We start from the raw sequence: 14,295 nt of genomic DNA, 5'->3' as shown, positions 1-14,295 counted from the left end.
AGCTGCAACCAAATCTTCTCATGGTTACGAGCCATGAGGATCAGTACAGGATAGTGCGCCTGTATTATGCATGCAGATTTCTTGGTCCATGTGAGCACCCACAACTCTGTGTGTGTCCTCGTAGTGCAACTTCCTAAGAGGCATTTTGGGGTCAGAGCCCTGCTAGTAGTACCTCAGCTTGTCTGACAGGGGGCGATGCAGGCCTGGTAAAAGATTCACCTCCGTGGGCCAATGGTTCATGGCCAAAGGAAGGGGAAAAGGGACTACACACACCAAGTAAGGGAGCATCTGAAGCCTACGGTTTGGCTACCACAACCGTTTCCTCGTCCTGTTTCCACCATAGTCCCAACAGAAGGACCTTCTAGGATCTGAGCACCTTGCATGGCAACCAACTTTGCTTTCCTGTCTTTAGGACAAAAAAAAAAAAAAAAGTCTGAAGAATGGAGCAGGGCAGACTTTGCAGACAGACTTTGCAAGAGACCGTGACCTCAAAAGCATAATAAGTCTAGTATAGTCACTAATATCCTCCGCATGACAGGAACACATTTATCTATCTATCTATCTATCTATCTATCTATCTATCTATCTATCTATCTATCTATCTATCTATCTATCGATCTGTGTGTGTGCGCTTCTCGCCAGCCCTGTATTAATATTATTTCAAGCTATAGTGTGTAAGCAAGCACACCCGAAGTAAAAACAGTAAGTATCCAGTGTTACCCAGAACTAAATATCATAACTGAAGCTACAACCCTGATCATTTAATTTCATGTTTGGTGTTCTTTCCCATGACATTACATTACCAGCCCCCAGAGTCCAGGCAAACAAGGAACCAATTCTAAGTTCTAAAAAGTTATTTTCTGCTCCTTTTTGTTTAGGGAAAGCACAGGCCTAAGTTCAAGTCCTGATATTGCCAGTCACCATCTCTGACAATGGGCAAGTTAGAAATCTCTCTATTGCCTCCACTAAAAGGACCATTAAGTGAAACACTAGGGGAGAGAAAAACCATTGGCACACTATGCCAAGCACTCAATAACTATGTTCCCTCCGAGATCTGGTTTTGAAAGTTCTAAATAACAAGGAGAACTGGAGAAAGTGGCCTGGGCAACATGAGCTTCTGTGTCTGATGAATGAGTCCCATCAATCTCAGAATTGGAGCCAAATGGCCCAGGGAAGTAAGGTTAAGCAGCAGAGACTTCAGAGAAAGGAGTTTGGGGTAGGTCTCAGGACTGAATTCCTCAGCAGCCCTCCAAAGCAGGAATCCGGAGAATGTAATGGGTTATTACGGAGCAGGATGTCAGGGACACTGACTTCTGACAATACACATTCTCAGGAAGGCCTGGAGGCCCTGAGGCTCCCTCTCAGATGGAACAGTCAGTGACATATGTCTTGGTGATTAAGGGGTGAACTAAAGTACTTTGCTTCATCCATCTAACATGTCCCAGCCTGTCAGGCTAGGCCAGAAGGGACCCCCCCCCACCCGCCCCGCTACATTCAAGTCAACTCACCTGAGGCTGGAACCAGCCCAGCCCAGACTGAGAACTGGCTTATGTGCCCAACAGGAAGAGTGACACTGGGCAGGCTGAGGCGAGTGAGGCAAGAATGTCTGTAGCCCCTGGCCCTAACCTCTGTGTCCAGATGTGCAGATTCCAGAGCATGACTGCCAGCAGTTTCAACGGATGTATTCTGCAGCTGGTGCACTGGCCAAAGCCAGGACAGGTCAGTCAGCATTCAGCTGGCACAGACTGGATTCCATCTATATTAAAGCTCAGACTCTCTCCCTGGGGAGATTCCTAACTAATACACGCTTAAGAGTAATAGGAAGCTCCAGACAGGAATTGGGCCTCACAGCTCTACTCTACCCACAAGTGTCCTGTAGAGAGTGTCAGGAAAAGGAGGGTACTAAGGGCAGTATAGCAGAAGACTTAGAAGCCAATGACAATACAGGCATCTACATGTATCCAAGTCACATACCATAGGTCTTAGCACACAGCACTTTTATGCAAAGGATGGACCAAGGTGCAAAGCAAGGGTCCTGTTGCTGACATCCTATGAACACAGGAAATTTTCACACACTCAGGAAAAATAGCACCAACATCTGTCTACTAGGATAATGCCTAATGGTGACAACTAAATTAAGGGGGAAATTCTAATCAAGCCAGTTTCCCTGCTTACTGCTTAAATCATCGTGGGCACCTTGCTTCCTTCTCTCAACTATGGTTGCCACATTCATACAATGGCATTAAAGACTCCTGCTAGAACACGGCCCTCTGAATCAACTAAGCAAGGCACCTATGAGCTCACAGAGACCGAATTAGCAAGCACAGGGCCTACAGGGGTCTGCGCCAGGTCCTCTGCATGTATATTATAGCGATTAGCTTAGCATTTCATGGGACCCCCGACTGTGAAAATGAGAGGGTCTCTGCCTCTTTTCCTCCAGCCGGGTTGCTGTGTCCAACTTCAATGACAGTCTTTGCTTCATCTTATGATATGTCATTTTGTCATGTTTGCTTGTTATCTCTTAGAAGTCTGCTCTTTTCTAATGACAGAAAGGGTGTGGATCCAGAGGGGAGGGGAGGGGGGAGGACCTGGGAGGAGTAGAGGGAGGGGAAACTATAATCAGGATATACTGTATGAGAAAAGATTCTATTTTCAATAAAAGGAAAAAAAAAAGAGTCTCCTGTCAACTTCCTTGGTTACCACATGGGTGTGATCAGACCTTCGGTGGTCCTCCTCCTCCTCCTCCTCCTCCTCCTCCTCCTCCTCCTCCTCCTCTCCTTCCTCCCCTCCTCTTCCTGTTTGTTCCTGTGCTGGAGATAGAATCCAGGACCTCATTTGCCCAGGCTAGGCAAGCCCTCTGCAGCTGACCCATACACCCACAGTCTTCCTTCCCTGGGTCTAAATGTGACAAATAAAGCTAGCATTTCAGAGGGAGAGTTTGCTTAAGGCTATCTGAACTTTGTAAGCTCCTAAGACTTTAAGGCACATGGCGATGCTGTATTGGTTACAGCGAGATGAGGAAACTATGTCGCAGGAGGCAAGAAGGTCTCACTCAGCCAACGGCATGAACCTTTGCCTAGGGATGGGTACCCCTCTTCATATGTTCATCTGCCTTAAATTAAGGTCCTTCTGTCCAGATACTCAGTGGTCTGCGAAAGAGCTGCCCAGGCTCCAGGCCCCTCCTTCTCTTTCTCAATCAAAAAAGTCCATCTCAGGCCTGGCCACCAGGCAAGGCAATGGGCCTGAGGCAGGGAACGGACAGATGTCACAAGGCCTGACATGAAACTGTCCCTTAGTAGTTGCTGGCCTTGGGTGTGCCATCTCATTTCTCCATCACCTTCTGCTCTAGTGCCCATTAGCTCCTGGGCAGACTTGAAATATGCCAGTGCCTTGACTGATTAAATTAGCATCTCTTGGGATGAAGTTGGATTTCACTTGTTTCTTTGCTTCTGTGAGTTCTACAGATGCTTCTGAAGTGCAGGAGAGATAAAGAACTCCTGCCCTACCGGCCTTGACTAGCGAAATAGCCCCCCACACATATAGAGCCCTAGAAAGGTGCTCTCCAGAGGCCGGAATCAAGCCTCTTCGAGCCACTGGCAGAAGTTTGCTCCAGGCCTCGAGGGTACTGGCAAGAGAGTATGACTAACACTAATATGAGTGTCTACGGTGGGGAGAGGAGAAGACATCTGTGGGTGTTTGTGAAGGTCACTTAGTCAAACCGTTAGCTGACTAGTCCTCTCTTTCAGCAGACATGGCAGTCTCCTTTACCTTACGTACTAGCTTCCTGTTTGGAAAGGTATCTCCCCCATGACCCTTGTCATAGGTCGGATGCCTGACAAACAGGGTCTGGTATCAATACTGATCTCTTCTGCTTTTAGTGGGAACAGGAGGAAAAGCGAGTATCCCAAGTGTACTGGGAACCACTGTCTATGGGACAATGTAAGTTCCCAGGGTAGGCTCTGTGAAGCCCTGGGTTGAGCTAGGAGAGAGAGGCAGGCAGTGGGGCTACACACCACTACAGAGCCCCATACTGCAGCTAGGAGATGCTAAGCCCTGCCTAAAAATTTCTCAGTTCATTTCTCTTGGCTGATCCAAGGTCCATTTCCTGTTTTCACTCCCCACCCCTGGAGAGGAGCCTTTTCAAGACAAAATGGCCCTGAGAGGGGACTTTGTAGCTCAGAAGCTACCATCCTTGGCACTGGCCCTAATTGCCCCTTCCATGTCCTCCGTATGGACACATTTACCCACCTAGCCTTTGAGCCTAGTATGGGAATGTGATTCTTAGAGGTGCAGCCAAGACAGGTGACAGGTGACTAGCTGGTTTTCCTACCTCTTTGGGATAGAGAGAAAGGGGTCTTCACTGAACTGTCACGTATTCTGGGGCCACTGACACGTCCCTTCTTGCCCAGGAGGTGGAAGAGGGTAAGTAATTTTCTGCCCACTGGAAGACCCACCACTTTCTGCTATTGCTGTTCTTAGCTGGAATTGCCACTCCAACTCAGTGCTGGCAGGGGAAGGAGGAGCAGGGAGGAAGGGAGACAAGACGAAAATAGCTCCCATCCCACATTCCAAAGCTCTCTGGAGGGGCACCATGGCAAGGGCCACTGGGTTTCAGCCGCCCTACTTTGGCAGTACTAGACACTGGCTGGCCTTCTGCTTGCTAGGTCGTAGGGCAGAACTGGGGGCCCTGCTGCACCTGTTCAGATGCCAGCCTGAGTCTCTGCCGGAACCGCAGCTGGAGGCCAAGCTCCTCGGCCCATGTGAGCAGTCCTTCTGGAGTCTTCCCCTCACAAACGAAGGGCCTACAAAGCAAACAGCTTAGGAGGGTTGTATGGGACAGGGTGGTACCAAGCTCTCAAGCCACTGAAGTTTTGGGCTAGCTAGGTGCGCATGTGCAGACCCTCTAATGTGCCTCTCCTCTGATACTTCATGTCTGTACCTGCTCACAGGGTAACACTTGGAGTCCCTACTGAAAGGACTCCCATCCAGGGACAAATTCCCTTCCCATTTCGACCATGTCTGGAGACATTTTTGATCATTCCAACTTGATGAGAGGGAGAGGGATGTCTGAAGCGTCAGTTTTGGTCTTACCAAGATACCCTCAGGCAGCCGTACCAATTTGGGGGCCATTCTGGTGGTGAGGTAAAGCATAGCTACCACTGCCAATGGAGATCCCTTGACTTTATGGGTCAGCCAGAGAGGTAGCAGCTCTGGGATGGAGTTCTATATATATGAAAATTACACAAGGCTCCCCAAAGTAGTGGTTTGAGTCCTGCAAGTAGTTGTAAATAAAAAGACTCACATGAGCTGTGAGGTTAAGTAAATCCTGGCTCACCGGAGCTGTTTGAGAAGCTGGGTCCAGAGGCAGCCAGGCCTGTGGTCTCCTAGGCTAGCAACGGACAGAGTGGGGCCAAAGTAGACAGCTGACATTCCTACCCAACCCAGGGTTTCCCTGTAACAGTGAAGGTCAAAGCTGCCACCTGCTCTGCTACAGTTGCTCTATTCGCTTTCTTGCCCCCAGGGGCTCCTGTCCCCAACTTAGTCCCAGGTGCTCTGACAAGGTCACCACCGACAAGGAAAGACATTTGTTTTAATAAGCTATGTGCTATTCCACCCATTCCAGTCTCCAGCCTAGAGGCAAGAGATGCCAAGCAAACTAGTCTAAGGCAGATGCTAGAGCAGCAGTAACTGCTCTCCACTGCAGTATGGGCCCAAACCTTCGGGCTGAAGGTCAGGCAAACCACCTTATAGTTTTAGCTCACCCCTCCCCCGCCCTCCCGCCCCGCCAATTTGTGTGCAGTCTCAGGGAAGCCACTACCTCTCTCTGAACCCAGTTTCTCATCTTCTGGTTGCTGTTCCCCAACCTCTCGAGTCAGAGTTGTAAATGGCAATGGGTGGTTCAACAGACGAGCTGTCCTGGACTGTGGAGGAAGATGCATTTGGCGTTAGGTACTCCAAAAGGGAATGGGAGGGAAGAGCTCTGCTGACGTTCTTGCTTCAAAAGCCATCCAACACCTTGTCCTCCTGTTTCCTCCTACATATTGACTGAGTCATCAGCTCCTAACAACTTCTCCCACTACATGGTCAGGCTTCCCATCCACAGCTATGTTCCGGAATCGCGTGCCTAGAGCAATTCAGCCCTCTCTCTCTCTGTTTCTAGTTTCCAGTCACTCCTGTCCACGGGTTAGCCTACTAGCTTCTCCTCCCAAAGACTCCAGCCCTAACCCAGTCACTCTCCTATTGTGCAGCCAAATCGGCTCCTCATTGTCCAAAACCTGGGGCAGAAACTGCCCTACTCTAAACAGACACCCAAGGTTCAGGCTAGAGCGAACATTCCAGCCCCTGAAGTCTCCCCGACGCTCAACATTCATGAGCATGTGAAGCTGTTTTCCCCATTTGACTGGTAGCTCCGTTTCACTGGGTTCTATTTGTCTGGGTGCTCCCAGTGCAGTGTGATAAGGGATACTGAATGTTCTGGCAACGCCCAGACAGGAAGCTCTGCTTTCCGACTTACCAGTGTCCTCGCTTCTGGCTCTAGCTTCTGTTATGCCCGCAGTGTGATACAGAACTGAACATCTACCTGAAGCTCACAGCTGCTGGACTTTAGGCAGCTCTGCTGGGCAGCACGACATGCCCCAGGGCAGAAAGCAAAGAATCAGGAACATCCAGGGAGGAGAACAGAAAATGAACACTGCCTAAGGGTGGAGGCATTCTTGGTGAGGGGGGAAGGCTATTAGCTCTTGCACTCAGCTTAAGTGTGGGCAATGACGTTCACCTGAGTCGTCTTGAGCACTCATTACCTCCTACTTCCCTCTCTCGGCGGCGGCGGCAAAACCTTGGTGTTCGCTTATTTTGACCTGGTGCCACCACCTCTTCATCTTACTCCCCGTGCCTATTTCCCTTTCCTTTTTCTGAAGCCAAATATAAACTCCTGGGCAGGAAATGCCTTAAAGTAGCCTGGCCCCACCCTGGGATCCAGAAAAAAAAATTGTCTCTGACAGAAAGGAAATGGGCCTGAGAGAAGTGGCCTCTTCAAGAAGCAAGCAGACACAGCTCCGCCTCCCTTCAGCCCTGCAGCCAGTCAGAGAGAAGAGGGCTGTGGTGTGCACATGGCTAGGGTGCGACTGGCAAGGGGAGTGCTTGGGCCATGGAAGAACCATAGGCAAGAGGACTCCAAATGGTGCCTACCAGTTGCGGAAGACCTACAGGACCAGCATTGTGGGGGAAGGTGGGAAGAGTGAGGCTGACAACCTAAAGCTACACCGTTCCGCCCTGCTTTTGCTCCTTGTTAATGGACTGTGCTCATTAATGGTAATCTGTATGATACCAAATTTAACTATTAACAACAATGAATAACAGACAGTTACTGAAGAGTTACTGTGTTTCCGGCCAAGGACTGCACAGACGGTATTCCTCAGGTTTCGTGATTTCCCTGGACCTCAGTGTCCTTGTCTCTAAAACAGGGATGTAATCACAGAACCCACTTGTTTTTGCAAAGATCAAATGAGATAACAGCCCATTTATCCTGTGTGTGGTGGAGGTTATGTACCTGGATATTTGGGATGCTCAAAACAGGGCTAACCACTGGTCTTCCACTGATCTCACCGGCCCCAACTTGTGCACCCCTCACCCCACATGTGCCCAGTATGAACACTTAGCCTGAAGTAGTTCCCATCCATGGGAAAAAGCACTAGATCACCTCACATTCCATTTGGTGGTCCCAGCAACCCCGTCCAAAGCAAGGAATGACTCCTGCAAAGCATGAAGCCGAGACTGTGAAAGGTCAGGGGTCTTCTACTGTACTCCGGCTTCGTCTTCTTCTTCTACTTCTTCTTCCACTGTTTCTCCAGCTGATGGGTTCCATTTCAGCCCCTCTTGGATTCCCCCTCCAAAGACCATTCCCTATGAAGTGTGGATGTATTCAAGTAATGGGCCACGAGCACTTACTTACTATCAGGCCTGAAAATACAACAAAAGCCGAGCTCTCCCAGTGTATTTGGCCAGAGATGTTGTCCGGCCCATCCTACTCAGGAAAGCAGAGACTAAGACAAACTGTCCTTTGAGGCACCCCTGAAGCTTGTTTTGGAGACAAGATAACAAGGAACAAACTCCAAAGCAGGGGATCTGGCAGCTAGTACAGCCTAAGGAAGGAAGCTTGCAGCCCCCAAAGAGTCTGAGATGGGTAAACTTGGTGGGGGTGGGGAAGCTAGATGTTCTGGACAACACCCCCACCCACATAATCCCAGTGCAAGCATAGGCTATATGAGCTGGAGGGATCTCACAAGTGTTAATCCGCCCAGTCTTTGCCTGCCCCTACCCACCCACACCTTCTAAATAATGCAACCGGTTGTCAAGACAGCACACTAAAATGTCTCCTCTTCCCCGATGACACCCAGCACCCTGCTCCCCACCCTCAGTGCAAGAAGGTGCTAATAAAGCAGACCTAGTGCTGTTGCCAGAACCACCCCCAAATCCCTCCTGCAGGCCCTTCCCAACTCCAATGAGGCTCTATTTTAGAGTATCTCAAGACTTGGTGTTTTTCCTCCTGCCTTCGAGACGGGGGTGGGGAGCAGGGCCAGTAGGCAAGCGATCTGGGGACTGACTGCCCAAAAAGATGAGTTGCTTCTGGATATGATGAGCACTTGGAGGGAGAAGAAAGGCCCAAACCGATGCCCTTGCCTCCAGGTCAAGCATCTAGAAAGAGTCTGCCATTAAGGTTACAGGAGGTATGGTCAGAATACCTGGGTCCTCATTTTATCACTCCTCAGTTGTCTGACCTTGGACATGTCTTTTCTTTAATTGCTCCTTACTCATCTTCTTTATATGTAATAGCTCTAACTGCCTTACAAAACTGTCACAGGAGCTATGTATGGTAAAAACGTGTCAAGGATTTAGAAGAGGTCACTATTGTTGCTATTATCGTCATTACCACAATCTGTTGCAGTGTCACAAATGCCACCAAAAATGGTCAGAAGAAGGAGCCCTATCGGAACTACAAGAGAGATTTCCTAGATGTGATAGAATCTGATGTCACAGGAAGTCCAGACCCAATGTACAGAGGTGGTATGCTGGAGCCATGCATAACCCCAGGTCAGTAAAAAAACAGCAAAGTAACAAGGCAGCACCAAGTACTACTTAGAGACAAAGATGTTATTTGGACTAAATACTCAACAACCTTGGGAGGTAGGTACATGTTTCCTCATCATTGGCAAATGCAGGCTCAGAGACGTGAAACCACCCAAGGCTTTGAACAAGACTATCAGAACAAGACTATCAAAACAGAGCTCATGTTCTTCCCAACACCCTCTTGCTCTGGACACCTTGTATACAGAGCTCTGCTCTACTCTGGGCCTTTTCCCACATCCCACTCTTTTGTTTCCTTTCTTTGTTTCTGACAAGGTCCTATATATATATCCCAAGCTGGCATCAGATTTGCTATATATCATCAACCTCCGATCCTCCTGCTCTACATCCCAAGTGCTAGGATCAGGCATGTATGCATCACCACATCCGGTTTATGTAGTGCAGGGAGTTGTACACAGGACCTCGAGCATGCTAGGCAAGTATATTCTCAACTGAGCCACATCCTCAGCCTCTCTATTTTTTTGTCCATTGAGAAAGTCCTGCTGGGGTACAGGCTGCATGTGCCAGTTGTTTAGAGCCAAGCCCTTCCTACAACATCCCTGACCCTGCCCAGCCTGATTTGAACTCAGCCTGCAGCAAAATGGTGGGTTACAAGTACATACTTCAGACAGGCCAGTCTTTGGCCGGTCCAGATAAAGGACAGGAAATCCCAGGCCACCTCCCCTGGAGATTGCTCCTGCCACAGGAACAGAGTTGCAGCCTAGGCAGAGGTTCCTCTGTGGTGAGGAAGCTGCCGAGTCAGCCTCAGCTGCCTTGAGTGCCGGGTGTGGTTTGAGGAAAACACCAAGAGCTGAGTGTCGAGACCTGGGTTCCAAATCTTGCCTCATTAGAAACCATTCTTTTCCCCTCCTGAGCCTCAGAAGAGTTTGCCAAAGATCACATTGAAGGGTTCAGGGCAGCTACTTTGCCGGGCTGTTCTGAGAACACAGAGGGACCATGGAAGTGAGAGGGTCCGGGAAACTGAAGAAATGGGACTGGTTGCTGTCATCGTCGCTTGCTACAGGAAGGAATGACTGAGTTGGTATTTCTCTCTGCCTGATTCACTCTTATAGTCCCCACTGTAGGCATGGCACACACCCATTTCTGGCTTCAGTACTCCCTAAAATAGCCCCTTTCTTCCCTCCTTGCAGAGGGCAAATGGCAGAAAAGCACAGTGTTCAAAGCCCCCCACCCAGGCTACATTATAATCAGCACATCTAGCTGAATATCTACTCTCAACAACCTTGTCACCTGTCAAGGAAGAGGACCGACACCAAGAGAAAGGCCTTGCTTTCCAAGGGGTCCCCAGTTTTGCAGATTGGACCTGAACAACAAACCACCTGGAAAGGATTGTACAAGGTGTCTCAGCTCCAGATTCTGGGACCTTAGTATCTGCCTGGTGGGCTCATTGGAGAGGGATTATTAAAATGGTCATCCTGAAAGGTTCAGAGTAAAAATAAACAGAGGAGAATCGGGTATACCCCACTGCTAAAAGGGCCACAAATAGCAGCATATAGAGGGCACAGTGAGGAGGCTGAGGAGGAGGCTGACCCAGGCCCAAAAAGAATATTTGCAGGAGCTGAGATGTTTAGGCTGGAGAAAACAGAGAGATCTGTGTTCAGTCTTCAGACTTCGGAAGGCAGAGAGAAAAGGGGACTCTAGGTAGTTCCAAGGGGCAGAACTGGGCCTCAGAGTTAAAAGCCTCAAAGAGCTATCATTTAGTTCAACAGAAGACAAAACTTGCAGTCATCCTACTGATGGGAAGCAACAGCTTGCAACTTACATTGCTCCAGGGTGTTGAAGCCAGGGGAATAGTAACTAGACAAGCACAAGGAGGAGAGAGGAGCTTCAGAAGGTGTGGGCCTTGTGCCCTCTAAAGGCCCTTCTTCCTTGGACTCTGTTTGCATACCTACCTCTAGGGGAGATTGTGAGGAAGAAAAATAAAGGTGAGGACAACAGGCCAAGCCCTCCCTGATTCCCACAGTCCTGAGATCGCAGGAACACCTTGGGCTCATATTCCCCAGAGGGAAAAGTCACTCATTAACTTGTGACTGAATGGGTCAGAGGGAGACCTCCTAGGACAGATGCGAACATGGGGAGGAGCTAGGGAGCAGACTCCAGCTGTGGCAGTGGTGGAGTCAGACATCTCAGCCATACCCAGGCTGTGGAGATTTAGTGGCTGGGCGTGGGAGAATTTGTAGCCAGACCTATATCACCCTGTGGATAAGCAAAAGGTGTTAAGTGGAAACACATGCTTGCACAGCTGGAAGGGAGCTGGGAAACCCTGAGTCCGCGTACCTGTCCCACCCAATTTACAGATGTAGAAATTGAGGCCCAGGGGTAACACATGCGTTTTCCTAAAGTCACTCAGAGACAGAAACAGAGGTCAAGTTCCTGACTCTATTAGACATACAGGGTTCATTAAATGTTGGTTCCTCTGTTCTATCTGAAACTATAGAAAAGTGCTTGTGTCCTAGAACTTTCTAAATTGTGTCTGGGTTCTGTCCTGGCTCTTCCCACCTCCCACTGCCTGTCTAGATACAGACTCTTGGTGAAAGACTTTTTCTTCCACCAGAGGCCCTCAGCCTCTCAGCTGACTGGCTCCAGACCCCTCTCCGCAATCCCCATCTCAGCATTTGGGATTGGACTTGGGCCTCACACGTGCTAGGTAGGTATGAGAGCTGAGGTCTCTCTCTCTCTCTCTCTCTCTCTCTCTCTCTCTCTCTCTCTCTCTCTCTCTCTCTCTCTCTCTTATTTTGAAGCAAGGTCTTGCTAGGTTGTCTGGATGGCGTTTGAACTTACTCTGTAGTCCAGACAGGCCTTCAACGTATTATCCTTCTGCCATGACTTCCTAAGTAGCTAGGATTACAAGCTTGTGCTACCAGGCTAATTTCTTGTTCTTTTAGGCTCCTGGAAATACCTCAATCCCTTCCCGACTCTAATGCCTACACAAAACGCAATGACATCTAATACGAGTATATGTACTTCAAACAATAGTAATAACTACTCTTTGTCCAAACATAGGACAGAGGGGCAGAATTTTAATCGGCTCTACAAGTTTTTATGACTGAATACTTGTCAGTATCCCTCTGGGAGGAGATGGAGTTTAGGATGGGGTCCCTTTAAGGCTTGGAGTGGACAAGGAGTTAGTTAATGGCCATCCTGTAGAGGTGACTTTCCAAGGTGGTTATTATGTGGCTCAATCATTAACCAAGCAGTGGCAGGACCCCAGGCTTGTTGGAAAGGGGCCACTCCTCTCCCAAGGACAGACCAAGAGCAAGAGGCTGTAGCCAGGCAGGACATTCCTGGGGTCTTTCTCTCCCTGACAAGACAGTCTGCAGTGGGGTAGGTGAGGGCAGAGGCCTCACTCGGCCCACATGGGGCTGGAAGAGGGCTGGCCCGGAAATGGAGGAAGTCAGCACACCCTTAATGGGGAAGGAGGGAAAAGAGAGACAGTGAAGGGTTTTTATCATAAATGAAAGAGGAAGCTCCAAGCTGGGCCTCGGTGATTAGATGACAAGCTGGGAAAGACTCATCCCGAATGCATCCTGTTTTGCTTCAAATTGGCCTCAGGGTCCCAGAGCTGGGGAGGGGCCTGGATAGAGAGCAGCCTCCTAGGAATTCTCCCAGGCCTGCTGACCTCAAACTCTTGGGTGGCCCCTGAGCACAGGAGGCAAGTGGGAATTAAATCTCTCTTTTGCTACTAGAGGAATAAAGGCGCAGAGTTTCTGGAGTTTCTCCAAGAAGCTTCTACAGGTCAGCCTTGGGATCAGGAGCCCCAGAGGCAGCTAGCATCTGCTACTGGTAATGTGGCATCTGTAAAAACGAAGAGCTCCTCTGGCCTTTCTTCTGTAGTTGAGATCAAATGGTATCCACCCGTCAATCACTCTCTCCTCAGTCAAAAGCAGGTCCCCTCTGGCAGGGACTCTAGGACAAAACAATTGGAAATGTGAATACTAGCCAAACTTTTGGTGACATTAAAGGTTTGGTGTGACAATGATACTGTAGTTATTTTTTTTCAAGTCCTTATCTTGTAGAAAGATACATTAAATATTTTAGATGAACTGATGATAACATGTCTAAGATTTGTTTCAAAGGAACAAGAAATGGAGTGAAGTAACTAGGAGAATGGTCAGTTGAGATCTAATTACACCATTGTTTCTCTTTTTAAAATATGTTTAACATTCTTCATAATGTCTTTAGCCCCCCCCCCCCATGAAGAGCACCTCAGGCCACCAAACCCCTAAACTTGATGGCAGATTCACAAAGGTAGGTGCTATAACCATGGGTCGTCCATGAGAACTATTGCCTAGCATGAGTTTAATGACTAATCGTCTCTAAAGCAGCTTGTAGTTAGTTTACCAAGCACTGAGCAAGGAATCCCCTCGTTCAATCAGGTGAACTGAAAAACAGATAGAAATTGAGGGATGGAGGCATTGGGAAAGCAAGAGACTAGATTTAGACCTCCATGTGTCTGGCCGCCTGATCCCTTGTTTTGTGTTCTGTGGCACCATGGACTGCTAAGGAACTTAGCATTGGGTTCTCAAATCCCTGCATGCGGCTGCAGTAAACAGGAACAACTGCTCAGCATGCAAGTCCTCAACATGGAGGGCCACACCAGAGGAAACTCAATACACAAACTCAGCACTTCAGACTTGTGACTGTGGCCCACACTGGGGGCCTCTAATCCACTGACTCGCTTCTACAAGGACCCATGGACATAAGCACACACACAAGCCAAGCCCCCAAGTCACAAATGAATAAAGCATCAATAAACCCTTGACACCAACAACTGCGTGACTAGCCCAGTGCTCAGAAATCTCATCTGGGGTTGTGGTGTGGGGAGGAAAATAAAAGTCACCAATGGCTATGGCATATCTCAGTACTGGAGTGATTGCCTAGAATGCACCAGACCCAGGGTTCCAACCCCACACCCCAGCAAAGTGAAAAGAAAACAAACCCCCACCTCCAGATCCTCACAGACTTTAAGGCACTGGGGAGCCCGTGCCTCCTGTTCCAAACCCTGAAATCATTGACACCCTCACCCTGAGCAGCTAAGTGGCTCAAGGACATTAGACTGATCCTACCCAAATTGGGAGCTCAAAAAAAAAGTTCTCCTGTTTACTTACGAATAAAGCAACTCCTTCTTTCACCCAAAGGCCCTTTTTCCAT

At 48.9% G+C, this 14,295-nt stretch overlaps 1 protein-coding gene across 8 annotated transcripts in view; it reads right to left on the bottom strand.

Moving 5' to 3' along the window:
* Positions 1-14,295, bottom strand: part of Stard8 (StAR related lipid transfer domain containing 8) — a 78,794-nt gene that overhangs the window by 17,511 nt on the left and 46,988 nt on the right. The window lies entirely within an intron of this gene.

This window comes from Peromyscus californicus, unplaced genomic scaffold (assembly GCF_007827085.1).
Source record: "Peromyscus californicus insignis strain IS unplaced genomic scaffold, ASM782708v3 Scaffold_10__1_contigs__length_136768540, whole genome shotgun sequence".
NCBI classification, from domain to species: domain Eukaryota; kingdom Metazoa; phylum Chordata; class Mammalia; order Rodentia; family Cricetidae; genus Peromyscus; species Peromyscus californicus.
The sequence above is the reverse complement of the archived record's forward strand: the minus strand, read 5'-3'. Positions and strand labels throughout refer to the sequence as shown.